The 19369-nt window shown below is 36.1% G+C and overlaps 1 protein-coding gene across 2 annotated transcripts in view; it reads left to right on the top strand.

Moving 5' to 3' along the window:
- The first annotated feature begins 2462 nt into the window (after positions 1-2462).
- The window catches only part of si:dkey-49n23.1 (semaphorin-3D), a 56946-nt gene continuing 40039 nt past the window's right edge, over positions 2463-19369 (top strand). The window contains exon 1 of one of the 2 annotated variants that reach the window (XM_046875154.1): positions 2463-2587. The gene's annotated coding sequence lies outside the window, so the exon portion shown is untranslated. The remainder of the gene's footprint in view (positions 2588-19369) is intronic. The other variant, XM_046875153.1, reaches the window with a different exon arrangement.

Below are 19369 nucleotides of genomic sequence, written 5' to 3'. Positions count from 1 at the left end.
GGATGTGTCTACTGATCATTTCAGAGTATCTTACTATAGTCTCTGTAAAATAAATTTAAAATGAAGCTAATTAATAATTTGAAACTGTAGACTATGCACTGTAAATCTGCTTAATGGAAAGGCCTTTTTATACTGAAAGTGTGTGTGCTTATACAGAAATATTGGGAAAGACTAATTTAACCATGTTTTCAGACATGTTTTCACAGGTACAGTATGTTGTAGCCTTGAGACCAATTTATTAAAAAAATGAACGTCAGGTTTGAATGAATCCAAGATAAACCTAATGCTTTAGTAGGAGAAATAAGTGGCAATTAAAGCAACCAAGCGTTATAAAACCCCTCATATCTCATCCTACATATCGACATAACAAACAATAATGGGAACATAGTCCTTGTTAAAATGACACCTGCATAACCAGAGAACATTCAAATCTGCGTCATGAACTAAGTGGAAGGATGTCACAGCTGGTGGTGCAGGGACAAAGATGTGGAAGGCCATACTAACACTTGTTTGCACTACTAATGCCTACTAATTCTAATGTTTTTGGACTTGTCATTGTCCTAGGCAGTTGCTGTGTCCCAGTTCACCTTCTTTCTTTATAGTATACACTAAAAGTATGTACTTTGTTTTGTGCAAAAAAAAAAGTATATGCATATATTTTAATACTGTCACTGTAAATAAAACTCTGCATTGTATTTCACTTTTATTCATTCATTATTCATTGCATAATTTATACTATATAATTTATCTAACACGCTACAATCCGTCACACTCTTTGAGATCCCAAAACTCTGGACTTCTAGTATTTCCTAGAATAGAATAGTCCACTAAAGGTGGTAGAGCATTCTCACATTTAGCTCCTAAACTTTGGAATAGTCTTCCTGACAGTGTTCGGAGCTCAGACACACTCTCCCAGTTTAAACACTTCCCAGAGTCCTACACATAACACACATCACATCATAACCTTGTCCTCCAGTACATCTGATCACATGCACATTATCAACTTGTGCTTGTTAATATTATGAACAGCAGCTACGCTAATTCATCTTCACGCTAAGGCATCCTGAAGTTGCACCAGCTCCAGTTGAGTAGATAGAAACATAATAATTACATCAGCATTTCTTACACAAGATATGCATTACTATAATTTATTCTTGTGCTAATTGCTGTCAATTAACATACAGAACAAGCATGACATGATTTATGTCACAAAATTACTTTCTTTTTTACTTTCAAACCCAAATGAGCTGCAGCTTTCAAATTTTTAGTCTAAACTACAATATAAAATAACATTGAGTGGCATGTAGTTTTGACATATTTATTATTTTCTTAAAGTATTTTTCTGAAATAAAGCATTGTAACTGAAAAGGGACAAAACTAAAACATTGATTTATCTCTTATTAAGTCTCTTAATTTTAGTTTAGTAAAATAATCTTCAAACCATGTTAATGATACACTTAATTTCTATTCAATGCATGCAAATGGTGGAGCCCAGAAGCACATGCTCAGTGGACCAATGTTTTGACATATTGCTGTATACCAAATTAAAATCTTTGGTGTGCTTTGACCTGCAAATTCATATCAAGTAGACAAAAGATGAGTGACTGATAGGAGATCAATACATCAAGGCGTGACCTCCAGAATATACAACATGAAAAAACACAGATCATAACCATGTGTCAGTGTCCTGTTTAATATCACACAACTGTAAAATAAGATGTCAACATTTTAAACAAAGCTGCCAGGTTTGTGGTATTAAACTATATCCAGTTTCTACCCATTTTGCCACCAAAAAATTGTTCATGCTGAAACTCTAGTGTAATTGCAGCTATCGGTTACACCAGCGATCCCCAACCTTTTTTGCACCAGGTATCAGTTTCACACAAGCTAATTTTTCACCCCACCCAGAATCACGTGCATAACTAAACACAATAACATGCATATTATATTACTACCATACATAGAATATAATTTAATCATTCATTTAATTAGTGCATATATAACAAAACTAATTCAACTCACTATAATACAGAATCATCGAGATCGTAATTAATCAATTTTCTATTACAGATATTAACTGCAAATGAAACAAGATCGTGAAGTCAAAAATATGCGAGTCAAAGAAATCGAAATAAAATCTAAATTAAAGTTTATTTTATTTAATTTTTCTGTACTGGTCAGAGGCTGGTTGGGGACCACTGGGCTACAAAATCAAACCTTGTAAACCTATTAAAATGAAACAAATTTAACCTAATGTAGTGATAAATAAACCGATGACCTTGTACAGTCAAGGTCGTATCTATTTACTATTTACTATTATCTGTTTATTACATCATTATTTTATTTCCACTGAAAACAAGGAGAGATACCATTTTCCTAGTTTATGACCCCTTTTGCTTTCCACATTGGGTAACCTCAACTCAGCCCGCACGTGCCTGATGTTTATAGCCTCTGGCTAAGAGCGAGACTTGGGAAAGAGACACGCGCGCGTCATCGCCGCTCCCAACAACCGGCGTCTGAGACGGAATAATTCATTCATTACTACAAAAAGCAGAAGGAAGAAAGAAGAAAAAAATCTCACACTTTGGTAAGTTACAAACAAATGACTATTTCTTTTTTTTATATATAGAATTATTTTATTTGCTTACATTATTATGGGTCATTTATTCAGGTTTAATCTGGTATAATAGATAATATTCCTGACATATAAAATAAACTTTTTACAGTTATACAAAAAAGTGTAATTTTACAGGCTACGTGCATATTAGTAGTATGCACTCAATAAGTACACAATGTACACAATATGTACAAGTTGTTTGTGGTGAGTAATGTCCTCTAATTGTGTTCTTTTCCTGTGCAGTTGTATTTCCATCCATGAAACTTGTTGTGCATGCTTACAACATGTCTGTCTGTGTAGGTGAAGATAAAACTAAACTGGAAAAAAAACACCTTAAAAACAAATAACTTTTAGAGCCCTTTAAAGCCTGTCAATACCTTTAAACCTCATTTATAATCCAAACCTGACTTTAAGGACCACTATTGTGTCTTTGAATATACATCATCTGTCACTACAGACACATTTCTATGCCTAATTATCATAAGATCATCATAAGATGTACCTTAAAGCAGAATATTGCACACTTCTTTTAATTAATATATTATTCTGTTGGGATAAGGAATTTCCTTCATATCAAACAATATTGAATTGATATTTGTGAGATTGGTTCGAACCTGAGTTTAGTTACTTTCTTTGAGAAGTTTTAACATGTTCTCCTTGTATCCCTCGAATAAGCTGTCGACGCACTGAGCAGGATAAAGACGAATTCCGAAGACGAATAAATATAATCACATAGAAGTTCAGTATATTGGTGAAATGTCAGTGTTTTGGCTCACATGCACCTGATAAGTGTGATGATGCATACGCAAAAACGTACATTAAACTACACAAGTGTCAAGTTTTCCTACAGCTTATATCTGTGTTTCGTTTAGGGTTTGTCAGTAATGATCCTGGTAGTCAGACTATTAGTATTAATGCTTGGTAACATTGGTTTTGCTGGGATTTCATGTGCTCTGTGGATGAATGAGTCATAGTGTGGTACTGTTTGTACTGTTCTCCAGCTCAAGGAGATCAGATCCAATCGCCAGTAAATTCTCAGGAATTGAGAATTGTCTTAGAGCATGATCAAAATAAATTCCTGAACTCTGGCTGTGCAGGACTAGAACACGAGATAAGTGAAACAGAGTGTTTAATTGACTCATTTGAATTCTTGTTTTTGGGAAGAAAATTGGGAGCCTGGTTTATTTTTTTTTTCTCTCTGATAGCTGTAATTGAGATGTAGGACCTTTTGGCATTTTTTTTGTATGCATTTTGCCAATTAAACCCATCTGTATTCATCTTTTTCGAAACAGATAATAATGGATGCAAAACATACAATATTCATATGGTAGATATATATATTTTTTTTATACAAAATGACTTGCAATTAAAACAGAATCTGGTGCAATTCAATAAAACAAAATCTAAGCAGTTACAGAGCAATAACCCAAAGATGGGTCTATAGAGGTCTTCGGATTTTAACTCCCAAAATCTCAATCATTAACATAGAACCTATTTTCATATGTTGTGTGTGTGTGTGTGTGTGTGTGTGTGTGTGTGTGTGTGTGTGTGCGTGTGTGTTTATTGTTGCACAAGTGAAGATGTCCTTAAGTTGAGTTAAAAAAAAGACTTACATGTACACTATTTATTATTAAATAGACAATTTATTTGCACTTACACACGTTTACTGTGTTGGTCACAGCTACATTGTCATTGTGTTTATTGTCTTAGTGTGTTTTGTAGTTTGCACTAAATGTTGTTTGCACAGATTTGCACATGTGCACTTTAGTCGGTCTCCTGTTAGGTGTGTTTTGTGCATTTATTTGTGTTGTTTCATGTAGCATCTTGGTCCTGAGGGAACACTTTTTTTTTACTGTACACTGAACTGTATATGGCTGAAATGGCAAAGGTGGAGATCAAAACTTCATCTGGTATTCTGTCCAGTTTTGGTGGCTGTTTGTGTGACTGTCAGAAATACATTAGAACCCAATTTGAATCTTCTAACCATCTTCCTAAACTTTTGATGGGTTATGTGTTCTGATATGTTTTTTGTTCATCATGGTGGTGAGGAGTGATTTGAGTTACTGTAGTCTTCCTGTCAACTCAAACAGGTTTGGCTATTTCCTTTTATCTCTTTTATGAACAAGATATTTCTGTTCACAGAGCTGCCACTCACATGATGTTTATTCATCACCATTCTGCATGAATTCTAAAAACTCTTGTTTGGAAAAATCCCAGAAGATCAGCAGCGTCTGTAGCACCAACAACCATGCAGGAGTTAAAGCCACTAAGATCCCTTTTTTTCCGCATTCTGAAACTGTATGTAAACATTACCGAAAGCTCCTCACCTGTATCTATAGGATTTTATGCATAACACTGATGACACAAGATAGACATTAGAACAGGAACAGGGGCAATGACAGACAAAAAGCAATGTTCACAAGTGTGTGAAGATAGATAAAACTATAACAAAAATGTTAATGTTAATGTTAATAATAACATTATTAAATATCATAATGAAACTCGCTTTTAAGTTTGCACTCATATTTGCTTACAGAATAAAAGACCAATGAATTGCTTTTTTGGTTATCTGCATTAATGTCAGGAATTGTATACAAATCGGCAAAGCATAGGCTTTTTCAGTGTAAGGGAATATTCAGTATAACACTTTTAAAATATATATACAAATGTTTAACATTATTTCAAATGAACATTTGCACATTATTGGCATCTTTTAAAGAGCTTCATGGGGGAGCCAAACATCTTGAAGTTGTAAAGCAGGCTTGCGTTGGCTGCATCTTTAACTTCTAAATAAAACTATTTGCTTGGCGAAATTGAAAATAATTTGATTTCAATGTAATTTTCAAGTACATTTTAATTCGGAAAACTTTTAATGCAATGTCAGGGAGAACAATGTATTCTGTTGAGTGCGTTGAGACGTGTGTAAGGTATGTATTACATACGATTTTATTTTTCTCATGTTGTTTAATAGGAAGACAGGAGATCATATAAGACAGTGTTGTGTAATGCAGCATGTGTGTTACAGAAACCCAGGCAGTCATTCCTATTGAATATGTGAAGTGACTAAGGTTTTTGGTATTTCAGTTCTTCTTGAAAACACAGCACTTAGCTGAAAAAGAAAATATGGCATTTGTCAGATGGATCTAATTTTCAGATTGGTTCTGCTGCGTTATTTTTCTTACTTTGAGTCATAGTGAATGGACAAGTTCTTTGGGTTGTCCTCTTTACTCACAGATATTAAGCTAAGTTCAGGACATCTTCGTATGTTTTATGGATGACAGTAAAGGGACTTCAATTAAGTTTCACAAGTAAATCTTTTCAACTTTGACTCCCTTGCCATCTGATAGCGTGACTGCGCTTTGTACTCACCATACATCCCTGTCTCGTGCTGGAGTGTCGCTGATTTATACAAGTTCAGATCTGGTTCTGCTTATCTGAGCATCTGTTGGTTTCTTGCTCTCATCTCGAATGTTTCAGAAGAGTCAAAGAGCTTTTTTGAATGGGTTAAATCGATTGTTGTTTTTTTTACACTTAATGGTACGAATGAATTTTAGATCAGTTTAGTAAGGGTGAGGTGCTTGAACTATTTGTTGCTATTACTTTGCTACCAACAAATACACAAGACATGATGGCGTGTGCATTGGTTTAGTGTTTTATTCTGTTTATACCACCGTAAATTGTGAACACTAACATTTTTTGTAGTGGAATATTTGCAAAACAAGGTCTTGCTATCAGTTACATTATAACAGCTATAAATAGATTTTCCCTCATGAGCCTGTCCTTCTTTCTCAAAGCAAACAAATCTTTGTTACAGTGTTACAGAGGAACTGGGTGGCTGATAACTCAGACAAAGCAGTTTTTTTGTATTGGATTTGTTATCAATTTTATTTAAATAAATGTATATATAGCAGGGTGCCACCTATACAGTATGTGTTAATAAACAGTATGCGTTTGAGACCTACATAATGCCCCACTCATACTTTACATTTAAAAAAATCTTACATTCTTAGTTAAACTCTCACTAGATTATATATATATATATATATATATATATATATATATATATATATATATATATATATATATATGAAACAATGCACAGTACCACTAATCTTATTGCTAGGATTTGTATTTCATCAAATCAATTTATTCATACTGTCCTTCTTGAGGACCTGGATACCAAACAGGAGTCAGGAGTTCATTTCAAGAGTTCATTGAACCTGGATAAAACCCTAGCCTTCTGTGGCAGAGTTCAAGAGAACATATCTGGCCCGGCTTTTTGGGTGGGAAGAATGATTCTTCTCTCTCTCATGTTGATAAGATTGACATTTGCCAGTTGTTGCAGTTACACTGGCAGCTGTACATCAGAGGAAGCATGTGTTAGATTTCACATAACAGTAGTGCAGTAGGGATGACCAAGGCTGTCTGTGGGAATGGCCTAAAACTAAATTGGGAGAAAATTGAGTAAAAATTGCCCTTTATAGATTTGTTATGACTCATTTGGGTCATATGTTTAAAATAAATCTCCAGTGCACAAGGCCCACTTAGACTCTGTGGTGTATTATTTCTAATAATCACCATTTTCCTGAGAGAATACATATCAAGTTGATGATCTCACTTTTTTTTAAACCAGGTATGTTTGCAGCAGGTTCACTTCTAAATAAATCAACCCCCTGTTCATGTCTCTTTAGGTCTCGCACCTCGTATACTGGTCTGTTTTACGTCAGCTGAGCCTGAGCTCGCAAAGCTGTTTCCATTGTAGACAAGGAAAAGGGTCATTGTCCAATTTGACAATTAAAATCAAATGTGACTTGAGGTCAACTTTCAGGATGTGGCTCTAGGAGATTGGTTTTCTCTCATATTATTTATATTAAAGGGTTTGGGTTACCACACATGATTAATAACGATATATCAATTGAGCCTCTTGCACCATGGTGTGATTGGTGGTCTGGCAGTGCAGGCGCTGTAAAGAATTTTCATGAGGGATTTTTATTGCTCTTTGGTTCTGCAAATTGTTTCAGGACAAACAGAGCAGGCGGGCATCTAACGTCACATTGTCACAACTGCTTTTATTGCGTAGGCGAGAATTGGAGGCACAGGGCCATTAGAATGCCTGGATTCTGTCTGTTAACGAGTGGAGAGGTGTAAATTTCTTCTTTCATAAATGTGCATTTTATCTTCATTTTCTTTGAGGTGACTTGTTCTGTGAATGTGAAATGGCTTACCTCATGGGCAATTGCGTTTACATTTATTTTCCCTTATAATAAGGGCCAGTGATGCTGGAGGTGGGTTGATCAAAGTTTGGGCAATAACACATGAATAGTTGGCACAATCTGTATGTACAGAATGAAGTTGAATTTACTGGATGCATATTTGTTTCATGGTCTAAAAGGAATGATTGGATTATATATTGGCCTGATAATATATTTGTTTCATAATTACTAGGGCTGCAACTAACGATTATTTTGACAATCGATTAATCTGGTGATTTTATTTTCCTTCTTCTTTTTGATTAATCGATTAATCGAATAATTAAAAAACTCTCATTAACTCATTAACTCTCATTTAAAACTCAATTTAATTTAACTTTATATACAATCATTTTATTATAACATTATTATAACTTTAATAAACCAATATTCAGGGTATTTATGTATAAAATGGCACAAATGCAAAAGTCACATATTAAGTTTAACTATCTTTATTTTTGCAATTTATTGAAGCTTATATTGGCTGCTTGTTGAGGAGTGCATAGGGGATTTTTTCTTTGAACAAATTCACTCATGCTGGGTTATTTCTTTATGTAAAAAAAAACAAAAAAACAAAACAGCATTTGAGTATGCAAGGTGAAGATTTTGATGACAATTTACTCAATAGTTGTTCATTAAACTATACCATTTTCACATGATATGGATTAAACAGCTTTTGCTTACCATGCTGATGTTTCGCCTTCATCCGTGACTTGGAACGCACACTTTTTCCTTGTAGTTTTACATGTCATATTTCATTATCCTGGCATTTTGCTCTATTTCTCTTTTTCTGTTTTTTTTTTTAATTTTATTTCACAGTATTTAAGTTTCCTGTTCACACAATCTGTGTGCAACACCAATATTATTCAGAGCTCATGAGTCAATTATTTCACTTTATCAAACACCCATCCAGAGAGTTTTCCCCTTAAGAGTGCTTATAGTAAGGGTGTTGGTTCATAATCATTCTGTTTGCCAGCGCAGGAGTGCGGAAACTATTAAATAAAGTCTGTGGGAAACAAAGCCAGCATTGGAAGAAGAAATAACATTAGCGAGTGGACGTTATGTGCAGAACCATTGTGAAGGGGCTATTGTAGTTATTGTGGGTTAGTTGTCTCCAGCGTATTTTTTGTTCCTTCCTAGCCTGCTGTTTCCTGTGTGTGGAGGAGTGCGCAAGAACAGAAAAAGAGAAAAAAAGACTGAGGAGGGCACAGACCACCCAAAAAGAATGTCACTAGTGACCTCATCTCTTCATCTATCTATCCTACATAATGTGAATGTGGAAAATTCTAAGTGGGTCATTTAGAATTCTTTTTCCCACAGAAAAAATCACAGAAAAGTTGTTGTTGTTTTTTGTTAATTTTTGTTTTAACTTGGCAGAATACATTAATACAGAATTAATGATTGATAATTTTTATAATTATTTTTTCATTATCAATTTTTTTTCTATGCTTGGAAAGCACTTTGAGATACTACTTTTAAAGGCGCTTTATTATTAATTACTATTTATTATTATTATTGGCCTAATAGACTAATAACTAGTGTTAACTAAGTAAACACACTTTTTGCCTGACAGCTGAATTATAATAAATTTGTTGTAACTACAGCTGTTTCAGGCAATTCCATTGTTGCAGATGTGATATGATTTCATCTGTAAAAGTTTTGCATTATCAAAGCAGGGAAATGCCCTCTTGCAATTCTTAATGGATGCAGACAAATGCAATGGAATTGTAAATAGATTTAATGTAGGCAATATGAGTTAACCATAGGCAAGAGACTGGAACAAACTATACTGCACACTATGTTGTTATCTTCTGCTTCTTCTTTCGGCTGCTCCCGTTAGGGGTCACCACAGCGGATCATCCGTCTCTTTATTACTCTGTCCTCTACATCTGCCTCTTTCAAACTAACTACCTGCATGTCTTCTCTCACCACATCCATAACACTCCTCCTTGGTCTTCCTATTTTCCTCCTTTCTGGCGGCTCCATCCTCAGAATTCTTCTACCAAAATACCCCATGTCCCTCCTCTGACAAACCATCTAAATCTAGCCTCTCTCACTTAGTCTCCAAAACGTCCTACATGCCCCATTTCTAATCCTGTCCATCGTCGTCACTCCCAATGAAAATCTCAGCATCTTCAGCTCTGCTACCTCTAGCTCCACCTCCTGTCTTTTACTCAATGCCAATGTCTCTAAACCATACAACATCGCAGTTCTCTCCACAGTCCTATAAACTTTTCCTTTCACTCTGCATATACCCTTCTATCACAACTTACTCCTGTCACTCTTCTCCACCCACCCCACCCTGCCTGCACTCTTTTCTTCACTTCTCTAACACACTTTCCATTACTTTGCACTGTTGACCCCAGGTACCTGAATTCCTCCACCTTCTCCAGCTTTTCTCCCTGCAACCGCACCACTCCACTGCCCTCCCTTTCATTCACACACATGTATTCTGTCTTACTCCTACTGAGTTTCATTCCCCTTCTCTCCAGCGCATATCTCCACCTTTCCAGGCTCTTCTCAACCTGCTCCCTACTCTCACAACAAATCACAATATCATCCGCAAACATCATAGTCCAGGGAGACTCTTGTCTGACCTCGTCCATCACCTGTATATTACCATTGCAAACAGGATTGCAAAGGGTTTTCAGACGATCCTTGATGCAATCCCACCTCTACCTTTAACCATTTCTTCTGCACTCTTTAGTGCTGTCACACTGTTTTTTTTATACATGTCCTGCACCACCCTAACATACTTCTTTGACACACTAGACTTCCTCATACAATACCACAACTTCTCTCTAAAAAACTTGAACCTTGATCCTTGAACCTTACTTGACAAAAAACAAAAATGTTGCTCACAGATGGTAACCTCTCCTCTCAGCCTGGCTTCCACTACTCTTTCCCATAACTTAATGGTGTGGCTTATTAACTTGATTCCCCTGTAGTTACTGCAGGTCTGCACATCTCCCTTATATCTATTCTTCTTCACCTCCAAAACCATCATACAGACCAACATCTGATGCTGTCTAGTTACACTGTCCCCTGCAACACCTTACAGTCTCCAATCTCATTCAGGTTGCATCTTCTGCATAGACTGTAGTCCACATGTGTGCACCTTCCTCCACCCTTATATGTCAACCTATGCTTCTTCCTCTTTTTCACATAAGTGTTCACCAATGCCTTTTCCATCCTTTTCACAAAATCTACCACCATCTGCCCTTCCACATTCCTCTCCTTAAGGCCATACCTTCCCTTCACCTGCCCATTGAAACCTGCCCCATTTCATCTAACTCACTCCAGAATCTTACCTTCTCCTCCATCTCACAACCCACTTGTGACATTTATCATTACCTCTTCAACGTCCAGCTTCACATTCATCACTATCAGAAACTCTCATCAACTCCACCTCCACTCTTATTGTACTCTTCCTTCAGGATAAACTCAACATCATTTCTCTTTCTCATCCACATCATGGTAAAACAGTTTAAACCCACCTCCAATGTTCCTGGCCTTACTCCCATTCCACTTGGCCTCCTGAACACAAAACATATCTACGTTTCTCCTCTCCATCATTTCAGCAATCTATCTCCATTTACCAGTCATAGTACCAACATTTAAAGTACCAACACTAACCTCCACTCTCCTACACTTCTCCTTTTCCTGCTGTCTCTATAGATGTCTTCCCCCTCTCTTTCTCCTCCTTTCGCCAACAGTAGCCCAATTTCCACCGGAATGCTTGTGGCGGTCATTTGGTAACGACCGATCCGGTATGAATTAAGGTTGAGGATAGTGTGAAAAGAATGTGTTAACAAACTGCCAATGTGTCTCTCACACTCAGGAATACGATAGGTATGTAAGAACACATATAAGGTGAGAAAGTTCAAGTCAGTGTTGAAAGTCATTCTTTGTTGCTGGCATGTGTTAAAATGAACGCCTGACTTTGATTAGTTTGCTCTGTTTTACTCCTGGTGAGTGATGACAGAAGTTGATGAGGAAAAGTCATATTTGTGAGAAATGCCATCTTAACAAAACATAAACAAAAGTTAACACCCCTGACACACACACACACACACACACTCACAAACACTTTTTTTCCTTTATTCTTTCTTTCTTTTTTATTTACATTTTCCATCAATTTTGGTGCTGAAGGTGCAAATTAATGCATTAAAATGATTTTCAGTGTACAAGTTACCATGTCTTTAACAACCACAGTTCTGTTTCACAAGACTTCTGAAGGGGGCTATTGTTAGATCTGTATTTATGTACTCTCCACAGTGATCATACATGAAACAACACTCGAACAAAAGAAAGGGTGGACATATCAGAGGTTTAGTTTATGATCCTTAGTAGATACAGTAAAACTCTCACATGCAATAAGAGCCCAAATAATTTAACTAAATTAATTCAGATCTATATAAATGATGACATTTAAGTATTATTTTTAATCTCTAAATTAAAATTTTAATGCAGTATGGACATATGTAGTCCCTAGACACTTTAGTTACAGGAAATATTTATTAACTCTATTATTTCTGCCATCAGCCATAGTGGCAGATAAATATTTTGCCCATTAATAATAAAACTTTACTTATTCCCTTACAATCAGTTTGTGTGACTTGTTCCGTGAATTGGCAAGACAGCAACATCTTTCCTGCTAAGTACCTCCATAGATAATTGTATTGCCCTCTATTATCATAATTAATTGCTGCTTATCTCCATTCAGTCAACAATAACGGAGCTTTACCCAGCATTGCACTTCCTTCCCAGTGTGCATCTGAATAATCGTGCCGGCTGGCGCCAACCCCAGGCCGACAGACTAGAAGTGAGTCCATGTGTGGCAGACAGAGGCAGGTTTCCGCTATACACACCCAGCCAGTTGCAATAGACACGATGGTGATATGCTGTAGTAAAAAGTTATACTACATTGTGATTCAGAGAGCTCTAAGACAGTATTGCCCCTGCAACAAAACTAATTTGTGATGCAATACGGAAATAGGCTTGACGTAAAAACCAGGCTATTTTTGTTTTCCATTGTTCTTTGAAATGAGCAGCTCTGCTGGTAGGAGTCGACTGAGCAGCTGAGATTATGAATAACACTTGTGACTTTTAGTATTAGATCCACTGATCTTCTCTGGGATTTCTTTATTGTAGGAATTTGATGTTTGCTTGCTAAGTCAGGATGACCGAGTTCAAGGTTCCTGAGGCTGTGATTAAAGTGTTTAGACTTTTGATTGAACCGGAGACAATTACTTTGATAACCAAATGAGTGTCAAGGCTTTTGTTAAGCTACTGTAACATAGAGCCTTTATTTGCACAGCTTTTGACACAAAATCAAAATTCATTTCTCCGAAGTCACTTAACAGATTAGATTCTGTTAAGTTATAATTCATCTGTGTTGCTCGATTTTGATTTTCATTGCTTGCCTGAGAAGCAGGGACTCCTTACAAAAAGTGGATTTATTAAGAGAAACAAAGAATAAATGAATCATGTCTTTAAACATGTGTTCTTAAACACAATTTATTATATGACACATTTGATATGGTAGTATAAACTGCTTAGATGAAAAAAACTGACTCTGTTTCAGAGAGTAGTAATGGAAGGGAAGCGGGAGTTGAGGTGGTGCTACACCTGGCAAAAAGACAGAGATAGCTTTAGATGGGATGGGAGTGCCATTATGACCCCTTAACTCTCCAGGGATCCTTGCCTCCCAGAGCTCTTACTATGTTTTCTCTTACTCTGTAACAACCAGCAATGGTATTTCTCAGGCCTAAAGGGCCAAGATAAATCAGATGGGATATAGGGAAGTATGCATCGTACAAGCATGAACAGAAAAAAGGGAGATTCTTCCTTTTCAACTTTGATTTAGTTGGCTTCTTATATCATTTTGCAGGACATGAGTTACTATTGTGGTAAGGATGAACAAAGGTAAATTGATATCACCAAAGGATTGGGTCTGTCTATTTTATCCTTGTAATTTTTCATTCCTTAAATTCTTTGTTTTGGGATTGTGTGTCTTTGTGTAAATCATTTGCATTATGCCAAGATCATGTCATCATATTCATGACCTCAAATAACATAAGGGATTCGGCCTTGGTGTAGCATTAGCTTCCATCTCTCCTGACAAGACTTTAAAATAAAGCAAAGATCAGCATATAAAACTTTAGCCAAAGAAGCCACAATGGTGGGACACTAATGGCTTTCTTGGTTTTCTATATGTTTACTTATGTCTTCCTTTATATAAACTGAGATTTTATATTTTATAGACTCTCCAATCAAACATGATCTATTAATGAAGCCATAACAGAACTCTGCAACTGTGGTTAGTCTTGGCTATATGTAAATGTCCTCAGAATCGCCTTAGGGACCTGGTTGGAGATAAATGGAGTTCTCTGGAAGTAGTTTGCTTAATTGCAGTAAAGGACCTTGTCTTATTATTATTCTTCACTAGTCCAAAAGGCATTTCAATTCATATGAAAGTCACATGATAATTTAGGCACTGAAAATATTTAAATTGGCAATATGTGTACGTGCATATAGACTCTCTGAAGGGAAGTCTGATCTTAGCGTTGTCTTGTACTACATAAGGAAGTGTCCAAATAAGGCCCTGACAGACAGGAAAGTGGATAGTGACACTGTTTTAAACACACTGGCTCCACTGTCAGTCTGAATTACTGTGGGCTGATTTACTGTTCACTGTCAGGCAGACATCTTGAACTTCCACTATGGGGAATTATAAATGTGTGTTTCATGGGTGGTTCGACATACAAACAGAAATGAGGCCATTCAGACCACCTCTGATGAAATCATCTATAACCTTCTTTATGTCATCTGTTAAGAAACAATATATTCATGTGGTGAGTAATTACTTAATGACTTAATGAAATGCTGAAAGCAATAATTCCTAAACAATACAAATAAATAAATAGATATTGGACAGGTGAATGATGAAAAGGCACTTGTAATTTAATGTTTATAATTTTTTTAGGGCACATAAATGTACACATTTTTGTTGAATGCTCCTTGTAAATTAATACATTTATTAGTTGGGCCCAGTTTCTACAGTGAACTTGTTTAGGTCATCTGTTTTGATAGGTTTGATAGCTGATCTGTTTTATGTGTATTGTTAAGCCGGTGTATAAACTAAACTAATTCCTTTTGATAGCACAGAGCTTAGTCCTTTTGATATGAATTTTGGCAAGGCCACGCTATTATTTAACTTCACTCTGAAGCTAATTGGTTTGATGTGCACTAGATGTTTTGTCTCCATCAGTAAAAACAGTCTAAACAACCAAAGACACACAGTTTGTGCTGGAAAGCTGCCTTTCACTTGTAAGACACCCCATAGTGAAAGGCTAAAGCAGAGACAATATTGACAAAGTGCCTTCAAGCCTTAGCTCTGATCTACAGTAAACTTCCTTTTCTGTATCCACAGCCAAAACAAGATCCCAGATTTAACAGTTTTACACCAAAGAGGTTGATTCAACTGCTTGCCTACTGTGTAAACAGTCTAAAGTCTTAGACCACATTTCTGTGAATCTCTAAAATGACTTCTCCTCATTGGATCATTTCCACGCATCTACTTATCACAATCATTTATTAGTTTGGCAATTTCGCATTTTGAACACAAATCATGCTATTCAAAGCACACAGTGGTTTTCCCACTCGGGCTAATACATCGCCACAAGTTCAGTACATGCTGAATTGTGATTGTTCATTTACAAACCCAAACTGGGTTTGTTTAGCTGGAGGAATTCTGTGCATTGTGCTCCTTGGCCTTCCTGTTACCCTGCAGTCAGTTTGTACAGCTAGAGTACATTTGGTTGGGTAGAACTCTAACGAGTCTTTGCACCATCTGCGCCATGTCCAGACAGTTCTTTTCAAACCTTGATGAATGCATTATTGCTAATTCTTTCTATTCTTTTGATTTGTTGACTCATGCATATCTCTATTCAGATTTTTACATCAATCTCTAGTTCAAAATCCACAACACTCGGCAGTGTCTGTTTATTATAATGCAGTCAACAGAAATCAGCCTCAAATCTCTGCATTAGATGGATAGCCAAAAAAAGTGTCAATTTGACAGATTACTCATCTATGTGCTTTTTTTCCCCCTAAGCCACTGCTGTTTTAGGTCTCTCAGATCACACCGAGTGTGCTTTCTTAACAGCAGCAGGGTGATAGAGTGAGTATGAAAGAGAAGGTCTTTCCTTGTAAGGCTTGTGGTGGCATTAAACTCAATCGTCATTTGGGGAGGTTGTATGGGAATCTGGTGCCTTAGAATACCAAATGAATCATTATGAATGCCTCCAATAATATGCTGGAAAGTTCTGAAATTGTTTCATGTTGTGCACAACTAGTGGCTTTTGCAAAGCAAGTATGATTCTTGGGTTGCATTGGGGATTAAGAATGAGATTGAGCAGACATGTGAGAACTGTCAGGCAGCCAATTTGTAAATTTACGCTGACACTATGCATAGATCTATGTGCAGTGACTTATGACACAGGAGTGTATCAGAACGGAGGGGAGGCAGATGGTTTTTATGATATTTTGCAATTGCAGCACTGTTTCTAAGTGTTGATATGGTCTGGGTAGCATATTTTCATCGCCTGTATTTCTGAATATAAATGGATGGGATTAATCTAAGAAGAAATCATCTGGACTTTGTTGTTCTCACTTATATATTTGAATCAGATTACCTGTATCAGATTTCATGATTGCTGCAATGTACAGTGCATACAGTAGAAAACTAAAACACCATTGAAACTTACTGCTGATCCCTAAAGATCTCTTAAGAATTATACAGGTTTTACTGTATACTTTTCATATCATGTGCCAAGTTGTAAACTGCTGCCAAATATTTTATTCATATTTCTGAACTGGATTCAAGTATGAAGGAATTGACTTTGCTTGCAAAAAAGTTCATTAACGTTTGTTAATGACTGTATGTTATACAGTGTTATAAGCAGCATGTTTGAAAATTATTCCACTTTGCTTTTTAGAAAACAATCGTACAAGAAAATAATTAACTATAGGGTAAAGAGATGAAGTAGCACACAGAAATTGATGAAGTTGAATTTGATTTGAAACACATAGTTCGATAATATTGGAAAGTAAGTCAGAAATACTATCAGAGCTGTGCTGAAACAGAAAATTTATCAGCACATTCTGACCAATCAAATCGATTATTCAGTACTCATAATAAAGAAAAATAAAAAAACTGAATGACTATTAATTTAATTAATTTGGCTGATTATTACAAAAGGGGAAAATAGTTTTTATTGGAAACATTTTATGAAATGATTATGAACATGGTGTGGTTTGTAAATGATTGTTCACATGGCACATATTTCTTGAATTATGTATAGATTGATATTTTTTATTATTGCCAATATGAAATGTATTTTTTTATTTTTTACGCTAACCTGTGAACAAGTGTTTTCAGAATTGTCCACGGTGTTGATCTGCCTTCCTTTGTCCCTCACACATCCCTAAAAACACACGCTTCCTGGGAAACTTCTCACGCATCTTTGTCTTATTGTTTCGTATTTCTAACTGGCTGGGGTAAACAAAGGTTTACTTAGAACCACTGGAATTTTGTCATAAACATGAAAACGTGCGTTTTAGACAAAGACCCCTTGTGAAAATGACACATTGCTCTCATCAATGCGCCTCAATTTTATTAGGCTGCGTGACTGAGGTTTGCGATGAGCAATGAATTCTTGCCATTTGTCTCATCTTCGTATTAAATTCACAGCAAAGCGGTGTAAGCAGTGTAATGAGCTTGTTCTGATTCTTTTAACTGTGCTCTTCAATTTACACGTGTCCCCAGAAACTAATTTAAAACTATGCTATAGCTTAGACTATCAAATCTGTGTTTGATTAGTTGTTGTGAACAATGTCTTCTGAATATTGGCTATCAAATAAAAGTGCAGCACTGTGTCAAGCTAATGCCTTTCACATATTCAGGACAAACCACTCAAACATTGAGTGGTTTGTCCTTAATATGTGAAAGGACAAACCACTCAGACATTGAATTGCTCAATCCACATTGGTTCTAAAAGCAACTCCTGGATTTTCTCAAAGTCAAAACATCTAACAGGGAAGGTCCATCTGTTTGCCTTTCTGGCTGTTCCACGTGGCCAGATGTTGGTATGCAGAGGTGAGGAATCTGATGCTTCTATTGGCCTTGTGACCTGGTATGTGAAGGAGTGGACCCTTATCTGGTCCAGCGCACACGCACTCCAGAACAGACCTGAAGCAGAGGTGTTGTTTGTTATTGTAGGAGTTTAGCTCACATGATCTTTGGGAGTGTTGTCCTCAGGACTAAACTACTTTAGTCAATCTCTGACCTACATGTTTTTCTGATGATTTTAAAATATGCCCAATGTCCTAGTACATACTAGAATGATCTCCCACTGAACTAAGCTGCCAAATTATGCACTGAGGATGGGAGTATTAGTGTGGATGTTGACAGCTTAGGAAGATAGACATATTTATCATTCAGAGCTCACTTATCTTTGTATCATTCTGTGCAGGCATTGAAAGGGTGGAGGTATCCGTCCTTCAACTACAGGACACTATTTCAAATGTTCGCACCTTGTTCTCATCAGATAACCTGCCTGCCCTGTGGCTAGGGACACATTTGGATGTAGTGCTGTATTTCCTCAGTCCAAAAAGCACAAGTATATGACTAACAGATGTTTTAGAAACTGTCGTTTCTACAGACTTGTTGAAAAATGGGCTTGGTTAGAATTAGATAGTATTAGATTGGTTAGTAGATAAATGGTTAAAATTTAAAGATAAGATATACCTTTATTCGTCCCACAGTGGGGAAATTTCTTAGGGATATATTTATAGAGATGTTATAGAGACTTTCTTTTTCTCAACCTTTTTCTCAAGACTCCTGGACAGGTAAACACAGAAAACGCTGCAGAATGAAAAAAAAGGAGGAACGAAGAGACAACAGCGAAGGGCGAGGAGAAGATTTAAGCCAAAGAACACAACAGAGAGTTTCCATAGTTTGGAATCATTTCAAACTAAAACATAAAGAAAACACCATATAGTGCATTTACCTTTGATAAACTAATTTGAAATAGATTTTTGTATTTTTATCGGATTTGTATTTATATATTTTATTTATATATTTATATTTATATATACTTGCATTTTGATGCTTTGATGGCAATTAAATGTTATATTTAGTTTTCCCAGATTGCAATTTTAGCATTAAATTCTTTTTCTTAAATTTTTTTAGGAAACAAATTTTTTGTTCATTTTAAGAGACCTGTCTTATTTTCTCTTATTTAATATTGCACTTTAATGAAGAAAAAGTACTTATCCGATTACTTGATTAATCGATGAACTCATCGGTAAAATACTCAATCACTTAAATAATAGATAGCTGCAGTTCTACAGATGTGAGATAATTACAGACATTTGATTCATAATTCTTTCCTACTTACCATCTTGGCATTGGCTACCTGCAGTAGCGCAGCAGCTT

This window comes from Silurus meridionalis, chromosome 19, assembly GCF_014805685.1.
Source record: "Silurus meridionalis isolate SWU-2019-XX chromosome 19, ASM1480568v1, whole genome shotgun sequence".
NCBI lineage: Eukaryota > Metazoa > Chordata > Actinopteri > Siluriformes > Siluridae > Silurus > Silurus meridionalis.
The sequence above is the reverse complement of the archived record's forward strand: the minus strand, read 5'-3'. Positions and strand labels throughout refer to the sequence as shown.